Here is a 10,055-nt window from a genome sequence, read left to right as displayed (position 1 = left end):
ACTGGTTTTTTTCCAGCGGTATGATGGAAATTTGAGCTTTTAAACTGCATTGCTTTTCCATTACAAACTGTATTTGATTGATTTAAATGTATCCTATCTGTATTTTCTGTAGTTTTCATGTGACATAAACCTCAAACATTCTCAATAAAACTATGTTTAACTTCAACACAAGGGTTGTATCATTTACCAGAATATGTAGCAGAAAAAAATGAAAATTCCGAAACTTGAAAATTGAATTACTTTTTACTGGATAAAGATACAAGGTTGAAATAAACACTTCATTTTTCAAGACCTTTAATTTGATACCATATAACATATATTTACAGAAAATTTTCAAAAGTGTCCGACATCCCTACCTAACGTAGCAATAACAACGTAAAAAATAATTTAATGCGGTATATTAAAGTGATATATCATTTTAAAGGTTACGTCATTACAAACTCAAATATGCACATTTTTTCAAAATCCAAATTTTTTACAGAATTATGGCCCTTTTAATTTTACATTTTTATCAATTTTTCTGCCAAAATAGGTCAAATTCAAAACTTCGGAATTTAAATTAAATAAATATTGTCAAACAACACATTTTGTTTATTTTCTATAAATTTAATACACATTTCTAAATATCAGAACCTAAACAATGTTTTGAGCAAATTATTTCACTTTAAAAACAATGATGAAAAAACGTCCATTTTTAAGAAATTTTAAAAATGCTTTATATTTTGAAGAATGAGCTTGAAAAAGGTAGAAGACAAAGAACATTTACATTCTTCCATTCACTGCTTGACTGTTGCATTTTTACAATTAATAGTAATATAAATAGGAAGATTAATGGTAAACAAAAAAAATAGTTGCCATGGTAACCATTCAATAAAAATACAAAAAATGCTTTAAACATCGCTTTTTGTTAAAAAGGAGAATTATGTATATCTTGCCATGATTTGCCTGACAATTGTAATAAAGGTGAATTTCAACCCATCTAGCAATTCTGAATATTTCAATATAAGTATGAGATTGTCAGCAATTTTCAAAGTTAAATTATAAATATAATTGTATACAAAGTATGACCAAATGAATAACAAATAACAGAAATATTTCATTGACTGAAGCGGACATGCTAAAAAAGTATCACATTGAAAATACAAAGGTTTTTAGACAACAATTACAGTTTCTTAAAAAAACTAGACTCTATTGTTACCATGGCAACTGTTTAAAGTGACACTCTTATTCAGTATCAATGCATACACATGTATAACAAACATATACATTGACTGTTAACCCTTTAACAACTTACTTAATAATTCATTTTTGGAAATTATTAAGTATTGATAAAAATATTGTAACCGTGTATTTAAGCTGAAAACGCAAACATATTAAATGATTGGTGAATGCATAAAGATTTACTGTGATCTACTATGACCTCAAATGGTAGAAATACTGTCTTTTATGCACATTTCCTTCAAGTAGAAGTAGGCATCCTTCATTAGAACCATTGTTTTCAACATTTATTCATCCTTTTTGGAATAGTAAAACAAAAGTATTAATTGTGGTAAATCTTATGTGGGAGTAAGAGTGCATCTTTAAAAGAACTGACTTTTTTTAAATTGACACGGAAACTATAAACACGAATAATACCAGATAATGTTTAGAAACAAACATAAGGACAATATTTCTGTTTCAAACCAAATTTAAAATACTTTTGTGGTTAATTATTGGAATCAAAATGTGCATAGATTTGGAATCATAATGTCCATGCATGTATTTGTAACCATTCATAACAAGTTTTACACATAAAAAGAAAACATTTTGTGTGGAAACATTTTCACTTTATAATCACTCAAAAAATGAAGAAACTGTTCATGCTGTACAGGGGTATTTGGAAGTGCAGATACTTCTTATTGCAAGAAAATTAATCCTCTTTGCACTACACTGTAATATTGGATATTGCAGGAATTGAGAAAGAATCTGTGAGATACTTCATGGTATGACTGTTGCATGATAGAACCACTGTCAAATACTGAAAAATACTGTCAAAATTACACCAAACTGTTTTTTTCTCAGAAACCATCATGAGCCTGAAAATATAACAAAGGAAAGTGTTGTTTTCAATACACATGTTCACAAAAGAAACTACATGCATTCAGTTTATATGGCAACATACATATACAGATGTATACATACAGTGTAAAAAGGTTTTATCACAATTAATCAAGGGAATACATTATATTACCAGATATTGTCTTAATAAAGTTGACATACATACAGAGAGAAATAAGGATTTTCTAATTTAAAACTTAATACTGTTCAACATTTTTGTCCACTTTTTGTACATAACAAATTACCTTTACTCTATAATAATTTATTTTTCCTTTCAAAATTATTCCTCAAAAAGGTCAACATTATATTTTTAATAGAGCAAATAAATACAATTTGACAAAACAGTACATACAATTAGGTTACTGAATCTGCATCAGTCAGGTGAGAGTGAAACTGAAAGTAAACAGAATATAGATAACATAGATAATTATGTATTATTCAGAGAGGGACAACTATGTATATATATGTAATGAGGTTTGATGTCTATACACAGTTTGGTATTCACCAGAATCAATTTAAGAATTAATTCAACTTTACAACTCAAAAAATGTCAAAAGCATTTATTTTACAAATAATAAAATATGTCATCATACAAAATGTCACAGTTTATAAAGAGTTCTCAATAACTTCAGGTATAATTTCAAAGAAATTTAAGCAAATGGCATGTTCATGAGATATTCTCTGGTAAATATGCATCATAGTTCTAAGTTACCTCAGTTCTGCAATCCTTCCCATCATTCTGACTGGCTGAATTTGAGTGGTATGAATGTATTCTATGGCTTTATTTCTCACTGAAAGGAAGAAAAGATTAAATAAAAAAGGGAAAAAAGACTAATAAATGACAAAACTGACCATCCATGAATTGGCAGACTTACTAATGTGTAAAAATACTCACAATATTTAGTCAAAAAGGAAGAACAGCCATTTATGGAATGTGAAGTTTAAAATAATTTCAAATGAATAATCAAAACATTGAGTTGAAAATTAATGACAGCATTTGAAATCCTATCATAACAGGAATTCCAATTAATCTGAAGACTAATAATGTTTGAAAAATTGAATAATTTTTACAGAGAGTGATTCATATTAGCTAATATGAATTTGTCGGGCAATGCCCGTGGCAGAAACATGCGCATAAACAATAACAAACTTCAGCTTGACAGATTCTTAATTAATAATATAGAATGGCTTAATAAAAAAATAACTGCCAATTCTCCAATAGTTTATTTACATTTTTTAAAACCGAAAGTGACCAGATCCTTAAAGAACCCGGTCTGTTTATTTCATTAAAACCAATCACAATATCCAAAATAAAAACAATTGCAAATGTCTTATTTATTCAAATTATAAAACATTTGACCAATGTTCATGCAAAAGAATTGGCAACCCCTTATAAATAGCATTCTAAATATAATAAAACAATGATATGCATAAACCTACCTCAATGTTTACTCAAAATAAATTACTATAAACAGAGGTTGGCATTTTAAAAGTAAACAAAAATTACTTCCTGGTTAATTCGGACCGATTTATTCCCCGGAAATAACCCGGAAAACCCGGAAAAAACGGAAATAAATCGATCGTATTGAAGATGCAATTAAATGGTCATTTGGCGTTAGATATCAAAACAAAATGTTTAAAATGAAATAATAGTATTTCATTTTATACTAATTCAGTTATTTGATGATTGTAATTCATTTATTAGTATAGTTTCTATGTTTAAAATCGCCTTAAATCGGCATTACTTGACATCGTTAGAAAACACGGACTGGTGACGTATTGTATATGCATTTAATTGCTAGGTTGTTGCAGTTGTATTTTAAATGAATACATGCTTTTATAATGTAGAATATTGCTTCATCATGAAAAGAATTGCTTGGTTATACGTATGTCTTCACTGCCAGTGCCAATTTGTTTCAATAACTCGGAGGTAAATTATAACTAAAAAAATACAATTAGAACATAAGAGCTTAACAATTTATCTTTAAACATAATATTTAATAACATGTAACAATAACATCACCATTAATATTACAAACGTAGTATATATAATAAAAACAACAAGCTATAACAAAACAACAACAAAAACAACAACAACAACTCAACTCTCATCGATGACAGTTATAATCTCAAAACAACAGTCACAACACCAATAACTACAACAACATCATCAATATAAAGAAAAACAAAGCACAACAAAGCACATATATATATAGAGAGAGAGAGACCGAATAAACTAATTAACCTGAGAGAAACAACCTACCATGCACAATTTTGACAAAACCACTTCTTCCCCATGCATTCATTCGTGTATTTAATACATTTTTTGTGGTACCAACTATTTTTACATTTGGAATTATCACATTTGACCATGTCGTCCACATATCCTGGCAGTCTACACGTGCAATACGGACGAACTGTTTCATTTATGTCACCTTTACAAGGTATCTTTGGCATTTTTAAGATTTTTGGAAAGGGAGAAATTTTATTGTCCTTTAAACAAGTTAACAAGTGGTCTCTCATTTTCACAACGTCATACCTCACATTTCTGAAATCGACATCCCCCTCGCTATATAAAAGTTCCGTCGCGTTTGCTATAGCAAATACACCGCAGTCGCTACCGTTGCTTTGTCGTTGAACGTCAGGAATAGATATGCGTAAATTTTGGCCATTTTCATACATTTGGGAGAATTAAATGCTTAAACTTATATTCAATGAACGGGCATTTCTTAAACTGTCCACAAGATTAATAGTTCCGTTATAATCTTTTTGGTAAGATAAAACCCAATGTTGTGTGCGATTATATTGAATTTGTACTGATGGAGTCGGAATTTGACGAAGTCTCGGATTAATGTCCCATGTTCCTGTTTTTTCGTTGTATATTGGGATATTTAGAGTATCTTGAAAACCATTGAAATGTGGGAAATCTCTATGCAGAAGATATTGCGCATTATTTATAATTTGATCAGTCAACCAACCTTCTTCGTCGATTATTAATTTAAAGTCTTCGTCTGTCAATTAGTAAGGTTTCGGATTAGTATCAAAGTTGTCATTATTTTCACTTCGTAAACTAATGTCACATTCTTTATCTAGTATTTCTTCGGCTACGGAATAAATCGTTGGCATATGTTCATGTTCAAACTTTATTTTCTTGCAAGTGAAAGATTTGTGGGATATTTCTATTTTTCGCTTTTGTGATGTATTTGGCGTTTTTAAGATTGATTTAGGCGTTGAAGTTTTTAATGATTTTGGAGTTTTGGGTGTTTAGATGTGTCAAGGGGAAGTGTTTCCAAAAACGTTGATTCAAGTTGTTTACCAGGTGTCATTAGAATGGAATCGGTGCGGGGACTACTTCAAAATCTGCTTTTTTGGGTTTCTTTTGTCCCGTTTGTTTTCGCAATCCGTGGTTTACTGTTTCTTCTCAAAACGGACAGATTCTTTATGTTAGACTTTTCTTGTATTCCTTCAGCATCGGAAGTATAAAATGACAGTCAAAACGTCCCAAAACCGGCAGAAAAACGACGTATTACAAAAAATGCTTGTGAAACTTTTTGCTCGTTTTATTTTGTTTCACATAATTAGATAAAACCCGTACTACAGTTGATAGATAATTTATTCATGATTATTTTGGTACCATTTTCGGCAGTAAGTATAAATGTTTGCAGGAGTAATATCCATTGGAGTGAGGAATGGTATTAGCATTGTGCAGAATAGGGAAGTGTAAAAAAAGACGTTACGTTGTTATTGCTACCTAACGTCGTGAAGGATTTGCCATATCAAAAAACGTAAAAAAAATCCGTAAACGTACAATTATTTGGACTATTAAAAACCTTTAAATTTGTTTCTATTTACTATGAGAAAAGCGTAATCCGTGTACGATGTATGCATTCTCAGAAATAACCCTTTTTGTTACGAAAAGTCCTGTCAGACTTGCTAGACGCATTCTATGATGGCACTCAACAATTTTCCAATATCCACACAGCGATTACTTCCCTTTGTCGTACCATTGTGCTTCACGCACGCATATAAGATGATACTTACCAATCACGTTTCTAACTTCAAAAACAATGTTATTGAATAGACATTTGCCAACATCTTTGCATTAAAATGTGTAATAAGGCAATTTGCAAAAAATAGTATTATACAGTATAAAATTATAAAAGAAATCCAGGTATTTCCGTACCCTAGTACGTGGTTGGCAGAGACCGTATCTGCCCTTCAAGAGATATCAATGCGTAGGAGATTTAACTATTCCGTAACAATTCACAATCAGGGGGATTTTCATTGCAGGTATCTTTGACTTCTAGATAGAGTCTGTGGTTTTTTTTACAAAACAGAACTTAAAATATGATTAAACTTAAAAGGTACAGGTTATTATGTATCGTGGTTATGATTGCCGTGTCACCAGATATCAGTCTTATAAAAAAATACAAAAAAGTGCATATGTATTTATCTGTACGTGTAAATCTTTTTTGTTCGATCATCAAAAACAAATGAATTAATCATAAATAGGTATTTTTTGCATTAATATATATTGTGCTCCTTTATCAACCTATAGTGTGCCCATTTATCAATATATAGTATGCCTCTTTATCAACCTTAAGTTTGTCCCTGTATCATCCTAAAGTGTGCCCCTTTATAAACTTATAGTTTGCTCCTTTATCAACATATAGTATGCCCTTTACCAACTTATAGTGTGCCCCTATATCATCCTATAGTGTGCCCCTTTATCAAAATATAATATGCCTCGCTATCAACCTAAATTGTGCCCCTTTATCAACCTATAGTGTGCCCCTTTATCAACCTATAGTGTGCCCCTTTATTAGCGTAAAGTGTGCCCCTTTATTAACCTATACAGTCCCCCTTTATCAACCTTAATGGTGCTATGCATAAACCTAAAGTGTGCCCCTTTATTTACCTATAGTGTTCCCCTCTATTAACCTATAGTGTTCCCCTCTATTAACCTATAGTGTTCCCCTCTATTAACCTATAGTGTGCCGTTAATCATCTTATATTGAGCCCCTGTATCAACCTATAGTGTGCCCCTCTATTAACGTATATTGTGCCCATCTATTAACCTATAGTGCGCGTTTATCTACCTATATTGAGCCCCTGTATCAACTTAAATTGAGCCCATTATCAAACTGTAGTGTGCCCCTTTATCAACATATAGTGTGCCCTTTATCAGCTTATAATGTGCCCCTTAATCAACATATACTGTGCCCTTTATCAACCTATAGTATGCCTTTTATGAACCTATAGTATGCCCCTTCATCAACATCTAGTGTGCCCTTTTATCTACCTAAATTGTGCCACTTTATGAACCTATAGTGTGCCCTATATAATCCTATAGTGTGCCCCTTTTTCACCCTAAAGTGTGCCCCTTTATAGACTTATAGTGTGCCCCTTTATCAACATATAGGGTGCCCATATCTACCTATAGTGTGCCCCTTTATCAACCTATAGCGTGATCCTTTATTATCCTAAAGTGTGCCCCTTTATAAACTTATAGTGTGCCCCTTTATCAACATATAGTGGGCCCCTTTATCAACCTATAGCGTGCCCCTTTATAAACATATAGTGTGCCCCTATAATTGTCAGCCTCACTTGACTCTACTCTAGCTCGGGTCAAACGGAGATGCGGTCCGTATCCAGCCAGACGGAAGGAACTGTGACTATTTTCACCGTCGGCAACCCAGCCTACCCAAGTAATATCGTCGGTGTGAGACAGCCACAGCAGCAGCAGCAGCAGCAGCAACGACAACACGTCCCATACAGCGACCGATCCAGCCAGATTAGTCACACACCATCATTCTATTGTCACCTTTCTTTGTGTATGCGGACATATAACTTTGAAAATTAACTTATTTAGATAAATCCATGTATTCTTGTATTTTTTATCGTTTAGAAACATTACCACAAATGCCCAATCGGGTAGGTCATTGGGCCTCGCACCATTGAACCGCTATGAGTTAATTAAATAATGATGTTTACGTTCACACTTTACCATTCCGGAGTCATTTAGCTAGTCCTTGTTCAATTACAGCCATGGGTTTGTATTCGCTTACTTCTTGAGTTTTAGACTCAGGCTCAGCAAACTGAATTCTTAAATGTTTCGAAATATCTATAATATTACAATTTTGACGAAATATGTGTGCCTGAGCAGATTTTTTGTAACAGCAAAAATAATATAAAAAAGTTGATTCGCAGTAATTCAATAAAAGTTCTTATCTGAGTATGAGTCTGGACTTGGACTTGAGACTGTTTGATCAACATGGGCCCTGGACAGGTGTCTTTTCTGAGTATGGGTCTGGAGTTGGACCTGAGACTGTTTGATTAACATGGGCCCTGGACAGGTGTCTTTTCTGAGCATGCAAATATTGGTGTTGGTGGATTTTGTCAGCCAATGTAAAAATGTGTGGGGAGATATTTTCTGCCTATGCAATTACTGGTGGGTGATTTTGTCCGCCTATGCAAATGTTAGTGTTGGTCTTGGTGGGATTTAGTCTGGATATTTGTGGTGGGGGATTTCGTTAGCCTATGCAAATTTTGATGGTGGGGGATTTCGTTAGCCTATGAAAATATTGTTGGTGGGGGATTTCGTAATCCTATGCAAATATTGGTGGTGGGGAGTATTTTGTCTATCTATGCAAATATTGGTGGTGGGGGATTTGACCGTCTGTGTAAATATTGGTGGGGTAATTTAGTTCGCCTAAGCAGATATTGGTGGGGGGGGGGATTTGACCGTATATGCAAATATGGTGATGGGGGATTTGACCGTTTATGCAAATATTGGTGGGGCAATTTTGTTCGCCTAAGCAGATATTGGTGGTGGAGTATTTTGTGTATCTATGCAAATATTGGTGGTGGGGCTATTTTGTCTATCTATGCAAATATTGGTTGGGGATTTCATCTGCCTATGCAAATATTGGTGGTGGGGGATTTTGACCGTCTAGGAAGATAATAGAATAGAAATTAAAAAAATGTTTTTGTAGGTTTTCATTAGTTGCAGTTCTCCCATCATTATTAATAAGTCTGGGTTTTTAAAAATAATGAGGGGGGGGGGAGGGGCGTGGTCAAAGGGTTGTGTCAAAACAACGCACCCTGCCCCTGTGTTAACGACAATTTATATTTCTCAGTTTAAAGGGCCTTGTCACCAGATGGTCCCTAATTCGGCAGATGCAGTATTTCCTCAAAACAAGCCTAGAATTGTCAATACGAGCCAATATGAGGCCGATTTTACGACACCTTCAAGATTAAAGGAATATGATATCGCAGTCAGCTGAGTTAACCCGTTTGTAAATAGCTCATATGGTTTCCCAGTTTTTAGTGTGTATATTTAGCATGTACGTCGTGTGATAAATACATACATATATATATATACCTACACGATTTTTAAATTTATTGTTATTAACGTGGACGACCAACCCAGTAAATTTTAGATTGGAAAAAATCGCAAACACTGCGAAAGCTACATTTGTCGCAGGCGATGGGATATCAGTAAGTAAGATTCAATGTGTTGTACTCAACGATATCAATATTAAGATTTTAACAATAATCTTCTTTCTTGTAAATGTATTGTATAGTGTCTTCATTCATATCTGATCGCGGATTTTTATTTATTTGTTTATCTCTAAAAGCGAGCATAGCTCAAGAAAAGGCAATAGTTATAGGTCTTAGGTATGTTTATTTGAGTATCTTGAACGATGTTCAGTTACGGTCCAAAGGTTAAACAATACGCAACAACGCCGATTCCGTCCGCATCAGCGCTATGGCATTACTAGAAGTTACTCCTCCAAAAGCAGACTTGCTACATCTCTCCCATTCGGAGCACCTCGGTCATTTTTATCAAAACAACCTCGGATGTATTTGACAATTTAAATCGTCAAAAAGCGGTACTACTTCAACTGATGAACCGGCATACATCCGAGGTTGTTTTCGATAAAAACGGCTTAGGA

General features: G+C 33.3%; 1 long non-coding RNA gene across 1 annotated transcript; it reads right to left on the bottom strand.

The window, feature by feature from the left end:
- Positions 1-642: 642 nt before the first annotated feature.
- Positions 643-3,601, bottom strand: LOC128202945 (uncharacterized). Its single transcript, XR_008255827.1, has 4 exons — positions 3,538-3,601; positions 2,810-2,888; positions 2,450-2,490; positions 643-2,075 (listed from the first exon to the last, which is right to left on the bottom strand). It is a non-coding gene; the product is annotated as an uncharacterized LOC128202945 (long non-coding RNA).
- Positions 3,602-10,055: the final 6,454 nt, after the last annotated feature.

This window comes from Mya arenaria, chromosome 9 (assembly GCF_026914265.1).
Source record: "Mya arenaria isolate MELC-2E11 chromosome 9, ASM2691426v1".
NCBI lineage: Eukaryota > Metazoa > Mollusca > Bivalvia > Myida > Myidae > Mya > Mya arenaria.
The sequence above is the reverse complement of the archived record's forward strand: the minus strand, read 5'-3'. Positions and strand labels throughout refer to the sequence as shown.